Source organism: Mobula hypostoma, chromosome 26, assembly GCF_963921235.1.
Source record: "Mobula hypostoma chromosome 26, sMobHyp1.1, whole genome shotgun sequence".
Classification (NCBI taxonomy): domain Eukaryota; kingdom Metazoa; phylum Chordata; class Chondrichthyes; order Myliobatiformes; family Myliobatidae; genus Mobula; species Mobula hypostoma.
In genome coordinates, this window is record NC_086122.1 from 9,757,995 (window position 1) to 9,775,203 (window position 17,209).

The following is a 17,209-nucleotide window of genomic DNA, read 5'->3' on the forward strand; positions in this document are numbered from 1 at the left end:
TTAGCTGTATTTGCTACCCTTTTTGGTTCTGCATCCCTAATGCACTGATACTCACCCTGCTGGCTGCAATTTTGTCCTATCACCTACCTGCCCCTCCTGACGGACTGATTGCATGCTACCTTTGGTTTTTCACCATCTGTCTATCCTGAATCCTTTCACTCTGGCTCCCATCCCTTGCCAACTTAGTTAAAACCCTGCCCAATCACTCTAACAAACCGGCCCAGTAGAGTATTGGTCCCCTTTAGGTTCAAGTGCAACCCGTCCCTTTTGTATAGGTCATACATCCCCCAGAGGAGATCCCAATGATCCAAGAACCTGAAGCCCTGCCCTAGTTTCTCAGCCAGGCATTCATCTGCCAAATCATCCTGTTTCTACCCTCACTGGCATGTGGCATACTTATGTATCCTGAAATTACTACTCTGGAGGTCCTGCTTCTCAGCTTTCTGCCTAGCTCTCTGAATTCTCTTCAGGACCTCTTTGCTTTTCCTTCCTGACATTGGTATCAATACATCTGGCTGATCTCTCCCCTCCCCTCCCCTCAAAATGCAGTGGATGCGAACCAAGATATCCCTGACCCTGGCACCTTGGAGGCAACATACCATCCGGGTGTCCCATTCACATCCACAGAATCTGCTGTCTGCTCTTCTGAGTATTGAGCCCCCCATCACCACTGCTCTCCTCTTCCCTGTCTGCACCACGGACCCTTGCTCAGTGCCAGTAACCTGGTCTCCATGGCATTCCGCTGGGAGGTCATCCCCAAAACAGTATTATCATAATTATTATAAGGTGGGAGGGGGAAAGTTTAAAGATGTGCAACATGAATCTAAATCAATTGTACAGTTTTAAGAACGGGGGGGTGGGGGGGAGACAAGGATTATGTTCAAACAAAAATTTAGTTGGTTCAGTAGAAAATGAAAATTTAGAGAATTGCTAAGCACAAACCTGATTTGTCTGTCGCATTGCTCTCTTTTATGTTGGAAACTCCTACGAGAAGGCATATTTTTTGTGAAAAGGTGTGGGTGTAAGGTGAAAGAGAAAGCAGAATCAGAGGGCGAGCTATTACTGAAATACAAGTCATAGTGCCACGCAAAACAAGTACAGAAATGCACAGAGGCCTTTGGTCCCACACCAACAGGTTCAGGAATAATTATAAGCTTGCAACCACGAGGCCCCTGAACTGGTGTGGTTAACTTCACTTATCACAACCCAGAATCAATTCTACAACCTACTCACTCTCAAGTAATCTTTAAAATTAATGTTCTGAATTTTTTTATTATTTGCAAAATGTCTTATCTTGCACATTGCTTGTCAGTCTCTGTGTATGGTTTTCATAAATTCTGTTGCATTTTTAATTTTCCTCTAAATGTCTGCAAAATAATCTCAAGGTATATGGTGTACCTCAAAGTATATGGTAACATATATACACTTTGAACTTCAGTTATGAAAACAGCTTTAACGATTGATCATTGTGTGAAAACTTTTTATGAAGAAAATTCAAGGCAGTGAGAAAGCTTCAATGACTGTAATCCACTGATAGGTAAACATCCATGTCAGGCAAAAAAAAATTCAAATAGTTATTGCTCTGACAAAGACCTCCAATGGTTTTTAGACCAGACAGGTGTAAGTAGTCTTTAGACTATATTGAAATGCAGTTTTGATGAAGGATCTTTGATATGAACCATAGACTGTTTCTCATTCCACAGATGCTGCCTGATCTGCTGAGGCTTTCCAGTATTTTCAGTTTTGATCCAGGATATTTTCCATTGTTTCAATTTTTTTCTGTAGAGTAGAAATTTAAACAAAACATTAGGTGACCAAAATAAGAGTAGAGAGCTTTAATGAGAGTATTTGAGAACTGAACACACTGATGAGGGAGAGGGAGAAGTGGAGAGTCCGTCATCGTGCCCGATGCCAGCCCCCTAGGCCTGAGTCGACGTAGTAGTAGTAGTAGTAAAATAAGAAAAGCTCTGTGGTATAGGTACGGCAGTGATAAAGGAAGGGCAGACTAAAATTTCATAACAGCTAACATTTCAGATCATTGACCTTTCTGATCTCAGGCCCCACATCCAAGGAGGCAAATGTATTTTGTAATAACATCAGAAAGCACACTTTAACATCCCAATATGATTGACCTCTAACCAGCTGATCATCCCAATACATCACTCTATTTTCCCACCCCAAAATAACAAGTTTCCACCACTCAACCCTTTTCTCATCATCCTTTATTCCATTCTAGCTCAGCCTTAATCTCGCGGACTTTCATTCAGTACCATGCAAAGCCTCGAGAATATTAAAGTTATGTGGGCCCAAAATGAAAGCAATTGCTAGCACTCTATTGTTTCAGTGGGTACATTTATTACTAAAGCTACACCATTTTCTATAATTTTCTCATCCTATTCTTTTGAAGTGAATACACTGTTCTCAGCCTTGTTGTTCACCTAGAAATCAGGTCATTTTAAGGCCTGTCAGATCAAATTCATCTGTCACTACTTATTCATCGTTCAAATATTTTGCATACTCATGTGTAATACTTTTAGTTTTTACATTTTCCCTACTCTGAGCCTATTTACAGCAGTATACTGCCACTTGCTTTAGAAACACAAAATCACAGACTCAGAGCGACACAGTAGTGTATTATTTTACAGCACCAGTGATCATTGATCAGGGATCAATTCCTGCCACTGCCTGTAAGGAGTTGGTACATTTTCTGCATCACGTTTCCTCCCACATTCCAAAGACGTAGACTCAGGGTTTGAGAGTTGTGGGCACACGATGGGGGTCCCACTTGTGGGCTGCCCAGCAGAATCCTCGCTGATTTAATTTGACGCAAACAACACATCTCACTGAATGTTTCGATGTTCGTGAGTTTTGGTATAACTTGAAAACACTCTTAATTCACATTTTTAAATATCAAGAGAAGACATTGTTAATTATGTACAATGTATGTTAATTTAAATTTAGCATTGCCATGTTTGTAATGTAATCTGTTGCCATTTATACTGTGTATGTATATATAGCTCTGAAAATAAATTTGAACATAAGAGAAACCGTTGAGTTTAGTGGGAGCATAGGAACTGGTGTGTGACCACCTCCTGCACTCCAGCTGTCTTGCTTTGCACATTTTCATAAACACAAGAGATTCTGCAGAAGCTTGAAATATTGAGAAACACAAGTTCAAGTTTAATTGTCACAACCATACACAAATACACACAAATCTAGAATTCAGCCAAACGAAACAGTGTTCCTCCAGGGCCAAGGTGCAGAATACAGTAAGACCATAAGACAGAGGACAGAATTAAACCACATAGCTCATCCAGTCTGCTGTACAGTACAAACCAACAGTCAAACACAGCAATAGTAAACTGTCACAGAGGGGGGAAGAAAGGAGGCAACTGTATTCCCAAGTCCATGAACATTGTCGACAAGAACAAGCCCGCATTCAAACGCAGTCCAGCTCATCTTCAACCAAGCGAACATTAGAGGGCAGCACCAAGAGGCGGGGACAGCCCCAATCCAGCATGGACACTGATGTCACCTCTCCTGGGCGGCTGCAACAGATAACCTGCAGCCTAATCTGGGCTACAACTGAGGCCCTGTAGCTTGTACCTCATCGTACACATGCACGTGAAAATAAACTCCACTTCAGAACAAGTTGCAAACACTGCATGGTGAACAGCTTCCTGCAACACTGGCATTTCCAAAAGCAGCGGATTCTGATTAATTGGGACACATTCGGGCCAGCATATTTTGGCTCAATTAGCCAAAGTTCCATGGAAATAGTTAATAAAAGTGTAGAACAGAGTTACAAGTTATGTATTTAGTTACAGAACAAATGAGAATACCATCAATAGTACTACAGTACTATAAAACTGTATTAATTCCTAATAGTCACTGACCGAGGAATTCACCCAGTGTACGTAATGAATAAAATCAGTGCAGATAATGGACTGCCTTCATTCAATACAATTGATGATTGCATCCTTCAAATCTTCATTTTCATTGTAGCATTCAAAATGATTGTTGGTACCTTCAAATTCCTTGTAGTTTCCAACTTGCTGAAGCAATGAAATAGTTTCATTTTCACTCCTGGCCATTTCTGGCATCTCCAAGCCTGAATACTTGAAACCGCATTCGGCAAAACAGTTTCAAATTGTCTTGCTGCTTATTTCTCACCAACCATCAGTGACAAACATCACTGCTTTTTGAACATAAACACACGCAGCTGTGGCTATTTGAAAACAGTGTGCTCTCAGCAGGTTGTTGTTCCGGCCACTCAAGTGTGAGCAACTGACAGTAGTTAGACCCTAACAACAGGAATTCTGCAGATGCTGGAAATTCAAGCAACACACATCAAAGTTGCTGGTGAACGCAGCAGGCCAAGCAGCATCAGTAGGAAGAGGTGCAATCGACGTTTCAGGCCGAGCCCCTTCGTCAGGACTAACTGAAGGAAGAGTGAGTAAGGGATTTGAAAGTTGGAGGGGGAGGGGGAGATCCAAAATGATAGGAGAAGACAGGAGGGGGAGAGATAGAGCCAAGAGCTGGACAGGTGATAGGCAAAAGGGGATACGAGAGGATCATGGGGCAGGAGGTCCGGGAAGAAAGACAAGGGGGGGGGGGAACCCAGAGGATGGGCAAGAGGTATATTCAGAGGGACAGAGGGAGAAAAAGGAGAGTGAGAGAAAGAATGTGTGCATAAAAATGAGTAACAGATGGGGTATGAGGGGGAAGTGGGGCCTTAGCGGAAGTTAGAGAATTCGATGTTCATGCCATCAGGTTGGAGGCTACCCAGATGGAATATAAGGTGTTGTTCCTCCAACCTGAGTGTGGCTTCATCTTTACAGTAGAGGAGGCCGTGGATAGACATGTCAGAATGGGAATGGGACGTGGAATTAAAATGTGTGGCCACTGGGAGATCCTGCTTTCTCTGGCGGACAGAGCATAGATGTTCAGCAAAGTGGTCTCCCAGTCTGCCTCGGGTCTCGCCAATATATAAAAGGCTACGTCGGGAGCACCGGACGCAGTATATCACCCCAGTCGACTCACAGGTGAAGTGTTGCCTCACCTGGAAGGACTGTTTGGGGCCCTGAATGGTGGTAAGGGAGGAAGTGTAAGGGCATGTGTAGCACTTGCTCCGCTTACACGGATAAGTGCCAGGAGGGAGATCAGTGGGGAGGGATGGGGGGGGGACGAATGGACAAGGGAGTTGTGTAGGGAGCGATCCCTGCGGAATGCAGAGGAGGGGGGAGGGAAAGATGTGAATTAGCTAAGATAGACTGGCAAATGACACTTAAAGGATTGACGGTGGATATGCAATGGCAAGCATTTAAAGGTTGCATGGATGAACTACAACAATTGTTCATCCCAGTTTGGCAAAAGAATAAATCAAGGAAGGTAGTGCACCCGTGGCTGACAAGAGAAATTAGGGATAGTATCAATTCCAAAGAAGTAGCATACAAATTAGCCAGAGAAAGTGGCTCACCTGAGGACTGGGAGAAATTCAGAGTTCAGCAGAGGAGGACAAAGGGCTTAATTAGGAAGGGGAAAAAAGATTATGAGAGAAAACTGGCGGGGAACATAAAAACGGACTGTAAAAGCTTTTATAGATATGTAAAAAGGAAAAGACTGGTAAAGACAAATGTAGGTCCCCTGCAGACAGAAACCGGTGAATTGATTATGGGGAGCAAGGACATGGCAGACCAATTGAATAATTACTTTGGTTCTGTCTTCACTAAGGAGGACATAAATAATCTTCCAGAAATAGTAAGGGACAGAGGGTCCAGTGAGTTGGAGGAACTGAGTGAAATACATGTTAGTAGGGAAGTGGTGTTAGGTAAATTGAAGGGATTGAAGGCAGATAAATCCCCAGGGCCAGATGGTCTGCATCCTAGAGTGCTTAAGGAAGTAGCCCAAGAAATAGTGGATGCATTAGTGATAATTTTTCAAAACTCGTTAGATTCTGGACTAGTTCCTGAGGATTGGAGGGTGGCTAATGTAACCCCACTTTTTAAAAAAGGAGGGAGAGAGAAACCGGGGAATTATAGACCGGTTAGCCTAACGTCGGTGGTGGGGAAACTGCTGGAGTCAGTTATCAAGGATGTGATAACAGCACATTTGGAAAGCGGTGAAATGATCGGACAAAGTCAGCATGGATTTGTGAAAGGAAAATCATGTCTGACGAATCTCATAGAATTTTTTGAGGATGTAACTAGTAGAGTGGATAGGGGAGAACCAGTGGATGTGGTATATTTGGATTTTCAAAAGGCTTTTGACAAGGTCCCAAACAGGAGATTAGTGTGCAAACTTAAAGCACACGGTATTGGGGGTAAGGTATTGGTGTGGGTGGAGAATTGGTTAGCAGACAGGAAGCAAAGAGTGGGAATAAACGGGACCTTTTCAGAATGGCAGGCGGTGACTAGTGGGGTACCGCAAGGCTCAGTGCTGGGACCCCAGTTGTTTACAATATATATTAATGACTTGGATGAGGGAATTAAATGCAGCATCTCCAAGTTTGCGGATGACACGAAGCTGGGTGGCAGTGTTAGCTGTGAGGAGGTTGCTAAGAGGATGCAGAGTGACTTGGATAGGTTGGGTGAGTGGGCAAACTCATGGCAGATGCAATTTAATGTGGATAAATGTGAAGTTATCCACTTTGGTGGCAAAAATAGGAAAACAGATTATTATCTGAATGGTGGCCGATTAGGAAAAGGGGAGGTGCAACGAGACCTGGGTGTCATTATACACCAGTCATTGAAAGTGGGCATGCAGGTACAGCAGGCGGTGAAAAAGGCGAATGGTATGCTGGCATTTATAGCGAGAGGATTCGAGTACAGGAGCAGGGAGGTACTACTGCAGTTGTACAAGGCCTTGGTGAGACCACACCTGGAGTATTGTGTGCAGTTTTGGTCCCCTAATCTGAGGAAAGACATCTTTGCCTTAGAGGGAGTACAAAGAAGGTTCACCAGATTGATTCCTGGGATGGCAGGACTTTCATATGAAGAAAGACTGGATGAACTGGGCTTGTACTCGTTGGAATTTAGAAGATTGAGGGGGGATCTGATTGAAACGTATAAGATCCTAAAGGGATTGGACAGGCTAGATGCAGGAAGATTGTTCCCGATGTTGGGGAAGTCCAGAACGAGGGGTCACAGTTTGAGGATAGAGGGGAAGCCTTTTAGGACCGAGATTAGGAAAAACTTCTTCACACAGAGAGTGGTGAATCTGTGGAATTCTCTGCCACAGGAAACAGTTGAGGCCAGTTCACTGGCTATGTTTAAGAGGGAGTTAGTTATGGCCCTTGTGGCTACAGGGGTCAGGGGGTATGGAGGGAAGGCTGGGGCGGGGTTCTGAGTTGGATGATCAGCCATGATCATAATAAATGGCGGTGCAGGCTCGAAGGGCTAAATGGCCTACTCCTGCACCTATTTTCTATGTTTCTATGTTTCTTAGATAGTGACCCAAATATTGCAGTGGGGTGGTGATAAGGTGATATACCTCTTCCAAAGGAAGTGTAAGACGCTCCTTCCTTCTACTAGCCTGCAGGTCACCCTCAGGCAAGGTGTAGCAGTCGCTTAGCCCCCCCCCCGCCCCCGATCAGGGTCACATGAGGACATGGGACCAGGTGGAGGATGGTCATATGAGCAAATGGTACACATCACAAGCCCTGGTCATGCGACCACTGACACCAGGCAGACAATCTCTGAAGAGTATTGATAATGGCTGGGGTCAGGCATCTTGTAAAGACACTGCCTAGAAGGCAGCAATGGCAACATAGGCAGCCTTAAGCATCTGGGGGCCCGTTTCAAGAGTTAATGTGGGGCCCTACCCCCGCTTCCAAAAAAGGAAGAAAAGAAAGCGAATATTCAAGTTGGTTTGTATCAATAGTGGTGTAAGTTTGAACTTAAACGTTGATGCATTATATGCACTTTCAGCATAATGGACAAAGCTCAACATAATCCAAACAATTCTCTTAATTAAAAACTGAAACAATGACAGTTTTTGCTTTGGAGTGAGAAGCCTCGCCCTTTTCAGCAACTAGTCTGCATTGCATGGCACTATGTGTTAGGTATCAGCTGACATAAGAACATCTTAAACAATTTCCCTCTAATTAAATTAATAACAAAAGCAATGTCATACTGAAAGTTAACTACTGGAAGTTTACAACAAACTGCGTCTCGCGCTCTTTCAGCACCACGGACAGCTCACGTAAGGCCTGGAGAGCGAACAAGAGAGTGAGAGAGCGAGGGGATGCAAGGGGGAGAGAGAGGGGGGATGCAAGCGGGAGAGAGAAATTACGATTTGTGGAAACGCCGCCTAATTGCCTATACACATTTTGAGTGAAATACATGGTTTATTTTATTATTTTAATTATAAATTTTACTTCTGCTAAAAATGTGTTAAAAGACTTACCACTAGAAGTTCACCACCCTCCTGTGCTTGAGTGCTGGCTGAGAATGCTTTAATGAACTCAGCGATCTTGTTATTTCATGCTCAATTGATATCTGAGCAAGAGCTGACAGACGCTCCTGGAACAGGGTTGTCCTCAGATGTGTTTTGATAAGCTTTAGCCTCGAAAAACTTCTCTCTCCACTCGCTACAGTCACAGGCACTGTCAGCATGAGTCTTAGAGCAATGGTGAGGTTAGGATACAGTTCAACCAGATTGTTGCTGTAAATGTAGCTCAGAATCTGCAGGCCAGTGGTTTCTTTTGCAGGCACAGCACTGACAGCAGCCGACACCTCGCACAAAAGGTCCTCAGCATCCACATCACCAAGTGTCCTCTCCATGTTTATGCAACTGTCTTTCAGTGTGCGACTCTGGGTGGCTTTTTTCATTTCCTCTCTTCCATAAATGAAGCCAACCAGACTGTAAAATGACTCAATCAGCTTGAAGCGCTCACTAATGCCTGTGATGGCAGAGTCGACTAGTGGAAGGAAAACTTCTCTCTTGTACCGTTCCTCGGGTGCCACTGTCAGGGAAGGATCTGCACTTTGGGACGTGTACTGGAACTGGCGTTTTGGTTTTCTGATTCGTGCAGTAGGAAAGACCATTGGCATCCCTATCTCTTCAGCTACATCTTTGGCATCTGTTTGGGTAGACGAAAGGCCGTTCTCTCTGTATTCCTTGAGAAATTTCAGGACATATTCCACCTCACGCTGTAGCACATCGATTCCCACTTTTGGGCTCTGGGGCAGCTTGCTGACACGATTCACCTCATGTAAAACGTTTTACCAGATGATAACAGTCAGCAGGAATTTCCATGACATGATCTTCTGTTCTAGGCCTCTGGCTGCAGATGTGGTTTCACTGTCACCTTTCTGTGTGGCATGTTCAATCAGTGACAGGAGTGCATTGCCAACATCGGGAAGCTGGTAGCACAGGACTTTCACACTTTCCACGCGGCACTCCCATCGCGTGTTGGATATGGCCTTGAGGGTCATCAGTGGCACGTTCTCCTTGAAAAGCTCCCATCTCTGTGTCGATGAGCTGAATAGTGTGTATAGGCGTTGCAGCACCCCAAAGAAGCTCACAGACTCCACTGTTGATTTTGCAGCATCGACAATGACTAGGTTTAGGCTGTGGCTGGCGCATATGGCATGAACAGTGCTTTTTAGTTAATATCTAGCACCCTCTTCTGCACCCCGCTATTTTCCCCCCGCATATTGCTTCCGTTAGCATATGCCTGCCCCCTGCATTTTGAGATATCTAATCCTAACCTCTCCATATGCATTAAGAAAACATTGGTTAGGCCTGAACCTGTTGTGTCAAGCACTGGTAGGAAACCGACAAAATGCTCACTAACTGTAGCTCCGACATTTACTTGGCATGTGACAAAGCGCAATGTCACAGAGAGCTGCTCTATGTGTGCAGCGACAGTGGTGCTGTCCATTATCACCAAGTAGTAACGTGATTGTCTTACTGTCTCTGTTATCGCTTCCAGTGTCTTGTATCCAATAAGTTTGATTATCTCATTTTGTATGGTTTTCCCCATGTAGTGGTCAGCAATCTCTTTTTTCTCTGCTTGTCTGACATGTTCGCTCATCACTGGGTCGAACTCGGCAAGCAGCTCCACCAGACCTAAGAAGTTCCCATTATTTGGTTCATATAGGGTGGAATTGTGGCCACGGAAAGCAAGGTTTCGTTCTGCAAGGTGACAGACCATGGCAATGAACCTCTTCATGACATCATTCGTGTTTTTTTCCCAGCATTTGCACTTCTTGGTACGTGCTGTCAATGGCACTGTGCGTTAAGTGCGTTTCCAGCTCGTGCCAGCTATCCATATTGGCACGGTGTGTATTTGACTTCTCATGATCCTGGAGTGTGAGAGTGAGTCGCTCCCACACTCTGAAACCTCCGCGAGACTGTGATTTCGCTTGCCAAATAGGGTACAGCAGAAACAGAAGATTGAATCAGATGATTCTGAGTACACTAATCATGGCCTACGAATGGTTTCTTCATTTTTCATCTTCATATCTGTCCTTGGTAAAACGACGGCATGATTGGCTCTGTGGAAAGTTAATGTCCTCTAACTGAACGGGACCTCTCCTAACAATGTCGATCCATTGGTCACTGGTAATATGCGTTGGCCAACGTGCCGGATCGGTCTCTGTGAATGTTAGTGGGGCTTTTTCTCTGTCTGGTGTGCTGGTGGCGGCATCTCCCTCACCTGTCTCAGTTGTAGGACTGTCATCATGCTGTGGTGCTCGTTCATCAAACAAAGTTTGGTCATCATTATCACCATCTGTTTGAGTAGAATTGTTCTTCTCATTTTCATTGCTCCGATTATCAGCATCTCCTGTACCGCTCACACTGTCACTTGGCACTGCAGCTCCATGCTGTGACGATGATGCAGCAGCAACTGCAGTCCGCGGGCCTTTTACAGATGCTGGACCAAAGAAAGATGTAACTTTTGGGAGACTATTTAGACGTTTTGTTTTGTTGTCTAATATTTTCCATTTTTCAGCATCACTAGGATAGGAGCGTTTCATTTTCCTCTCATTGAAAAGTAGCCTTCTTTGCTAGGAGCAATGTTTACAAGTGAAGTAAATATTTTGGTGTATTTTCTCAGATGTCAGTCAGCGAGCACCCACTGGTGGTTCGGCTGGCAATAGTAGGCGAATATTGTGGCGTCTGGGAGCTGTGCATTAAAATTTTTGCGTGTCAGTCGGGCCCAGGGTGAAACATAGCTAAGGCTGCCTATGAATGGCAAGTCACCTCTGTAAAACATTACCAACAACAATCACAGTCGTGGAAAGACCATGATCTCCCATGTGATACAACACATAACCCAAATAAACCAAGGGAATCCCGGCAATTAACTCGATTACTTTTTGTTCTTAAAAAAGTTGTCCTAAATAAGCGGCTGATCCGATTTAACCGGTGGTCCAATTAACCGGAATCCACAATAGTCGGTTGGCGGGTTATCGGACTTCCCTGGGGCGGCGAGGGGCCGCGGTTCAGACAACCCGCTCCCCACACACTAACGTCCCTGCCCAGCTTCCCGCCGGGACTACCGTGGGCCGAGACGGCTCCTCGGCCCAGCGGCTGCCGTGACTTTTCTCGAAAGCCGCCGAGAAGGAGGAGGGTGAACTTTCTGGAAAGCGGCTCCTCAGCAAACCTCCAGGAAGGGAGGGAGGCGGGCACGGCGTGCGCCCCTGTCACGTGAAACCTCGCACCGGCTTCAGTTAGAGGGCATCGTTGCCGGGGAAACCGGGTTAAATTACTTTTTAATCCCGCGGCTGAAACGACGGCTTCCAACAGTGAGATCGATGAAGTCACCTCCATAGAAGAGACTGGTGGTGTTAATAGGAAAAATTAATGGGTTATTATTTTTGAAGTTAATTTATAGGGGGGGGGAGGGACTGAGCGTTTTCCCAGCATGCCGCGGGACTGACGGGAACCATGGTGGCGGCTGGTGGAGGAGCGGCGACGAGTTGGGCTGACAGCGCAGGTAAAGCTCCGCTGGGGAGGGACGCAGCCTCGGGAACCGGTTAGCCAGGTCGGTAGCCCGAGGATTAGTCTTAGATTTAATGACTGACATAGCAGGTAGTGAGGTGTCCCGTGACAGGTCACTGGCCTCCTGTACGTGGGGCGGAGGGGGTCGCCTTGGACCCCCCGGCTGTCACTGGGGCCCACCGGGCGAAGCCGTGACAGTGGCCGGTCTGACAGCACTTCATGGCAACGGGGAAACGTGTAGCAGCTCCTCCTCCTGTGGTTCTAGCGACCCGGGTGTCGGGGCAGTGATTCGATCCAGTCCTACTGTATTTAATTTTCAGTACCCCCACCTCGCTATTACAACTTTCAGCTTCTGGTTTTCCTCTGGTCACTGTAACGAGCCTTGATGATAACATCATCCTGTGTCCACCCTGTATAGGTGGGATTTTGGGAATTTAAAATACGTTGCTGAATTTCTGGACTGTGGCGAAGGAATCTGTCTCCGTCGTTCAATTGATTATTTCATTTAGGCAAAATTAATGATCTTCACGAAAACATTTCCTTGACTGTCATTTCTTACTTGTTATGTTTAACGCGGTTAAACGCTTTCGACGTTATCAAGAACAAATAGATACCATGGGTGACTTCAGGCTAGAAGTTTTTCGGGAGGATCTTCAGTGGGATTGCGAAGATTTAGGAAGGAAATTGTAGGTTGTTCAGTCTGAATGGTTGGAGGCATAATTCTCAGTTGTTGACTGAACTTATGAAAGTTGTAGGGTGTTGAAAAAGATTCTGAAAACCAGTGGCATGGTGAAGTGGGATAACTGAACATAGATTTGTTTTTGTTGTATGTTCAAATGCACCAAACAGTAGATTGTTTTGTGTGTTTTTTTAGGACACTAAGGCCAGTAATTGAAGGACACTCTCCATTAACTAGTTAATCTTCCTTTTCAAAGTTGTCCTGTAAGCTAGAGTGCCTTGAAACTAAGTTTAAAGTAAGATTTTTGAGCTAATCTAAAAAGCATTGTGCATTCTGTTAAAATAAAAAAATTCCAAAACCTGTCAACAATTGACTACAAATTAAAACCAAAATTGTGAGGTTGAAAGTGTATTCATTCTCTTTGTAATTACTGTGCTAACTTTCCTCAGGAGTAATATAATTTATCTTAACTTGTTGAGGTAGAAAATTGGAGGAATACTCAAATAAATACCCCCTCATTCTATAAGGTCCATCAGTATGGTAGATTTTCCATAGACTAGACCAAACTAAAATGAAGACAGAAAAGCATTCAAATCTGGGAAAGGGCACAAGACCATCTCAAAGGTACTGAACATACCTCACAGCTCAATGTAGTCCATGATGAAAACATATGAAGTCCATATGAAGCCACGGCCACATGTTCTAGGTCAGGCCATCCCTCTAAATTTGGTTGCTGGAGAAGAATGGCACTTGTAAGAGATGCTACTGTAACGCCAACAGTCACTCTGAGTGAGCTGAAGAAGTCAGTGGCTGTAAACTACAGATGAAGTTCATGGCTCCACAATCTCTTGAGGCCTTGCGCAAAAAGGTATATTTGTAGAGCAGTGCAAGGAAGAAACCTTAACTTTTTTTTTAAAAAAAAGCATATCCTTGCCCATAAAGACTTTGCAAAGCATCACTTAGAAGATACTATAAAGATGTGAAAGAATGTCTTGTGGTTGGATAAGAGTAAAGTGGAACTTTTGGCCTCAACAATAAGTGGTATGTGTGATATAAATCTAATGCAGCACATCAGCCAGGTTTATACTATCCCTCTGGTAAATTATGGTGGAGGGAGTATCATGCTATGGAAATGCTTTTCAGTAGAAGCGACTGGAAATCTGGTCAGGATTGATGGGAAGATGAATGCTGCTAAGTACAGAGAGATCCTGGATAAAAAAAAACTGCTAGACTCTGCCAGAAAACTTGAACTGGGGAGGAAATTTATCTTTCAGCAGGACAACAACCCAAAGCACACTGCCAGAGCAACTTTGGATTGGCTTCAAACGAAGAACATTGATGCCCTTGAGTGGTCAAGTCAGAGTCCTGACCTTGACCAAGACTACAAAATTGCTGTCCACTGCTGCTCTCCAGCTTGTCTGGAAGAGCTTGAGCAATTTTGCAAGGAGGAATGAGCAAATCTTGCTCCATCATGCTGTGCAAAGCTAATAGAGACTTATCCAAAAAGACTACTGACTGCAGTAGCTGCGAGATGTGGTTCAACTAAGTACTGAGCAAATGGGGATGAATACTTTTAAACTGTTGACTTTTTGAATCTTTAGTCTTTGTTGCTTTACAATTTAACCTTGTTGGGGGAGAGAAGCATGTGATTCACAAATAAAAATTCTCAGTTAAGTTGATCAAAATGAGTAATACTCATTGATGTGAACAAAGGTTCAAAAGTTTGGGGGCTGAATACTTTTACAAGGTGCTGTATATCTAGTTGTATCAAATTGTTACAATGAAGAAGTGACTGCAGCTGTTCAAGTGACCCAATATAGCTGCTGGGGCAACTGGGAATATGCATTCAGTACAGGCTTTGTCAGATGTAGCCTTTATCCTGAGAATGAGTAATGGAAAAAATATCTGAAATCTCGTTATTTGTATCAAGTAAACCATGACCACTTACTAATTTCCCATTAACATTTGCAGTTTAACAAACTTTTCATTAGGTTCTATTTTAAGTTAGAGACCATATTCACTTTGACTCAGAAACTTTGGTAATGTAAATTTAAAATGTTTGTATTTTCTTTGGCATTTTGTAAATTCCACTTGCCAAGTGAAGCTAATTTCTTGGCTCAGATTGTGTCACATGAGGTCTATACCATGTATTTAAGTACCAACTGATTCCGTCTTTAAATATTAATCTTGGTTCAAAACTTGTTATGTGGCAAACCTTTGCATTTGGTTTTCTTTAAATTCAGCTAACCTAACTCATCAAATGTGTGTAAAATCCTATTTGTATGTTTTATAAAGCGACATTGATCAAATAATTCTCTTAGTGTTCATACGTTTGTTATGTGACGTAGTGATCATGGTCTTTATATGTCCATGATTGTTCTTGGCAAAAAAGCTTAGCACAGAGCAATAAATGGAAGTAAAGCATTTTGTCTTTGGATTAGATATGGGTACAGAAATCTCAGGTGTTAGGATTACTGAATCATATTGTATTTTAAACAATTGTACATTATTCAGGAGCGTGTTTTATGAAATGTTCTTGTATGATTGAAAGCATCCATAGCAATGCTTACAATAGCTCGAAAAATCCAAGTATGCAATGCTTTGTCCTGATGAAGGGTTTTTGCCCAAAATGTTGGCTGTTTACTCTTTTCCATTGATGCCGCCTGCCCTGCAGAGTTCCTCCAGCTTTTTGTGTGTGTTGCTTGGATTTCCAGCATCTGCAGATTTTCTCAAGTTTATACAATGCTTTGCTGTCCTTTTTCCCCTCTTCCTTTCCATTAAGGTGCTGTTACTAGAATAGCTAAATCTTTTGGATACCACTGCTCCCTTGTGTAACACGAGATATCATTCTTCATCAATCAACCTGTAATATGAGACATCAAACTAGTATATTTCTAGTGGGGGACTAAAGACCTATTTTTTCCCCCCTTTCAGCTCAGGAGTGTTGTAGGTAGCTGTGTGATCTGACTGTAATGTTTGTTGCAGTTTAGATTGGATATCAGTTAACAACAATTCCTGTCAAACACATACTGCCTAAACAGCAACACACAAACAATTGTACTATTTCTTGTCAATGCTGATTACACCATTTAAACAATCGCAGCCTAGGTTCAAAAAAGGTATGTGAACCTCTAAGATAATGCCTTCTACAAAAGCTATTTGGAGTCGGGCATTCCAATAAATAAGATAAGATTAGAGGTGGGCTGTAGAGGTGCCCTGCCCTATAAAAGAGACACACTATGTCCCGTTACTGGCAGCACCTGCTCTTTTTAAGAAAGATCTGTATATGTGCATCACGCCCTGATCAAAACAACTTTCAGAGGACCTCAGAAGAAGAACTGTAGAGATGCATGAAGCTGGATAAGGTTACAGAAGCATTTCTGAAGGTTTGAGTGTTCATCAGTCCACAGGAAGAGAAATTGTCTGCAAATGGAGGAAATTCAGTACTGTTGCTACACTCCTTGGGAGTGGGCATCCTGCAAAGATCACACCAAGAGCACAATGTGCAATACTGAAGGAACCCAATCTCTAGAACTTTTTAAAGTCATCGCTCATGTGTCCGCCACAAGAAAAACACTGAACAAGAATAGTGTTCATGGAAGGACACCACGGAGGAAACCACCGTTCTCCAAAAAAGAACATTGCAGCACATCTCAAGTTTGCAAAAGACCAACTGGATGTTCCACAATACTTATGATTTATGATTATGAAGACATGTAGTCCTCTTTTATTGTCATTTAGTAATGCATGCATTAAAAAATGATACATTATTTCCTCCGGTGTGATATCACAAAACACAGGACAAACCAAGACTGAAAAAACTGACAAAACCACATAATTATAACATATAGTTACAAACAGGGTAGCAATACCATAACTTGATGAAGAAGTCCGCGAGCGCAGTAAAGTTCAAAGTTTCTCAAATGTCCCACATCTCACGCAGATGCGAGAAGGAAGAAAAACTCTCCCTGCCACGCCAACCACAATCCGACTCTGAGTCATCCGAAAACTGCGAGCTCTGATCAGCTTCCGACACCGAGTACTGAGCGCCATCTCTGTCCGAACGATTCGACCTCCTTCTCGGTCGCCAAAAGCAGGCAAGGCTGGGGATTTTGAGGCCTACCCTCCGAAAGATCCCCGACCACACAGTAACGACAGCAGCAGACTGGCGTTTCAAAAATTTCTCCAGATGTTCCTCTGTGCTTTCACATCCATTCTCCATCAAATCAGAATTGTCCCAGCCCCTATTTAACAGATACGATATCATTTTTCACCGGAGGGCTGCGCACACGCAGCGCGCTGCCATCTTCTCCTCCCACCTTCTTCTGGGATAATGTTCTGTAGACAGATGAGACGAAAGTTGAACTTTATGGCAGAAATGCACACCACTATGGAGGAAAAAGGGCACTGCATATCAACATCAAAACTTCATCCCAACTCTGAAACATGGTGCTTTGCTGCCTCAGCCCGGACAGCTTGCAATTTTTGAAGGAACAATGAATTCAAAATTGTATCAAGAAATTTTACAGGAGAATGTCAGGTTAGCAGTCTGTCACCTGAAGCTTAACAGAATTTGGA

At 43.7% G+C, this 17,209-nt stretch overlaps 1 protein-coding gene and 1 long non-coding RNA gene across 4 annotated transcripts in view; one reads left to right on the forward strand and one right to left on the reverse strand.

The window, feature by feature from the left end:
* Positions 1-1,649: 1,649 nt before the first annotated feature.
* LOC134338224 (uncharacterized) lies at positions 1,650-11,630 on the reverse strand. The gene is made up of 2 exons (XR_010016174.1): positions 8,407-11,630; positions 1,650-1,779 (listed from the first exon to the last, which is right to left on the reverse strand). It is a non-coding gene; the product is annotated as an uncharacterized LOC134338224 (long non-coding RNA).
* A 250-nt stretch (positions 11,631-11,880) lies between these two features.
* Positions 11,881-17,209, forward strand: part of mtf1 (metal-regulatory transcription factor 1) — a 100,299-nt gene continuing 94,970 nt past the window's right edge. For all 3 annotated transcript variants that reach the window (XM_063034050.1, XM_063034051.1, XM_063034052.1), the window contains exon 1: positions 11,881-11,947. The gene's annotated coding sequence lies outside the window, so the exon portion shown is untranslated. The remainder of the gene's footprint in view (positions 11,948-17,209) is intronic.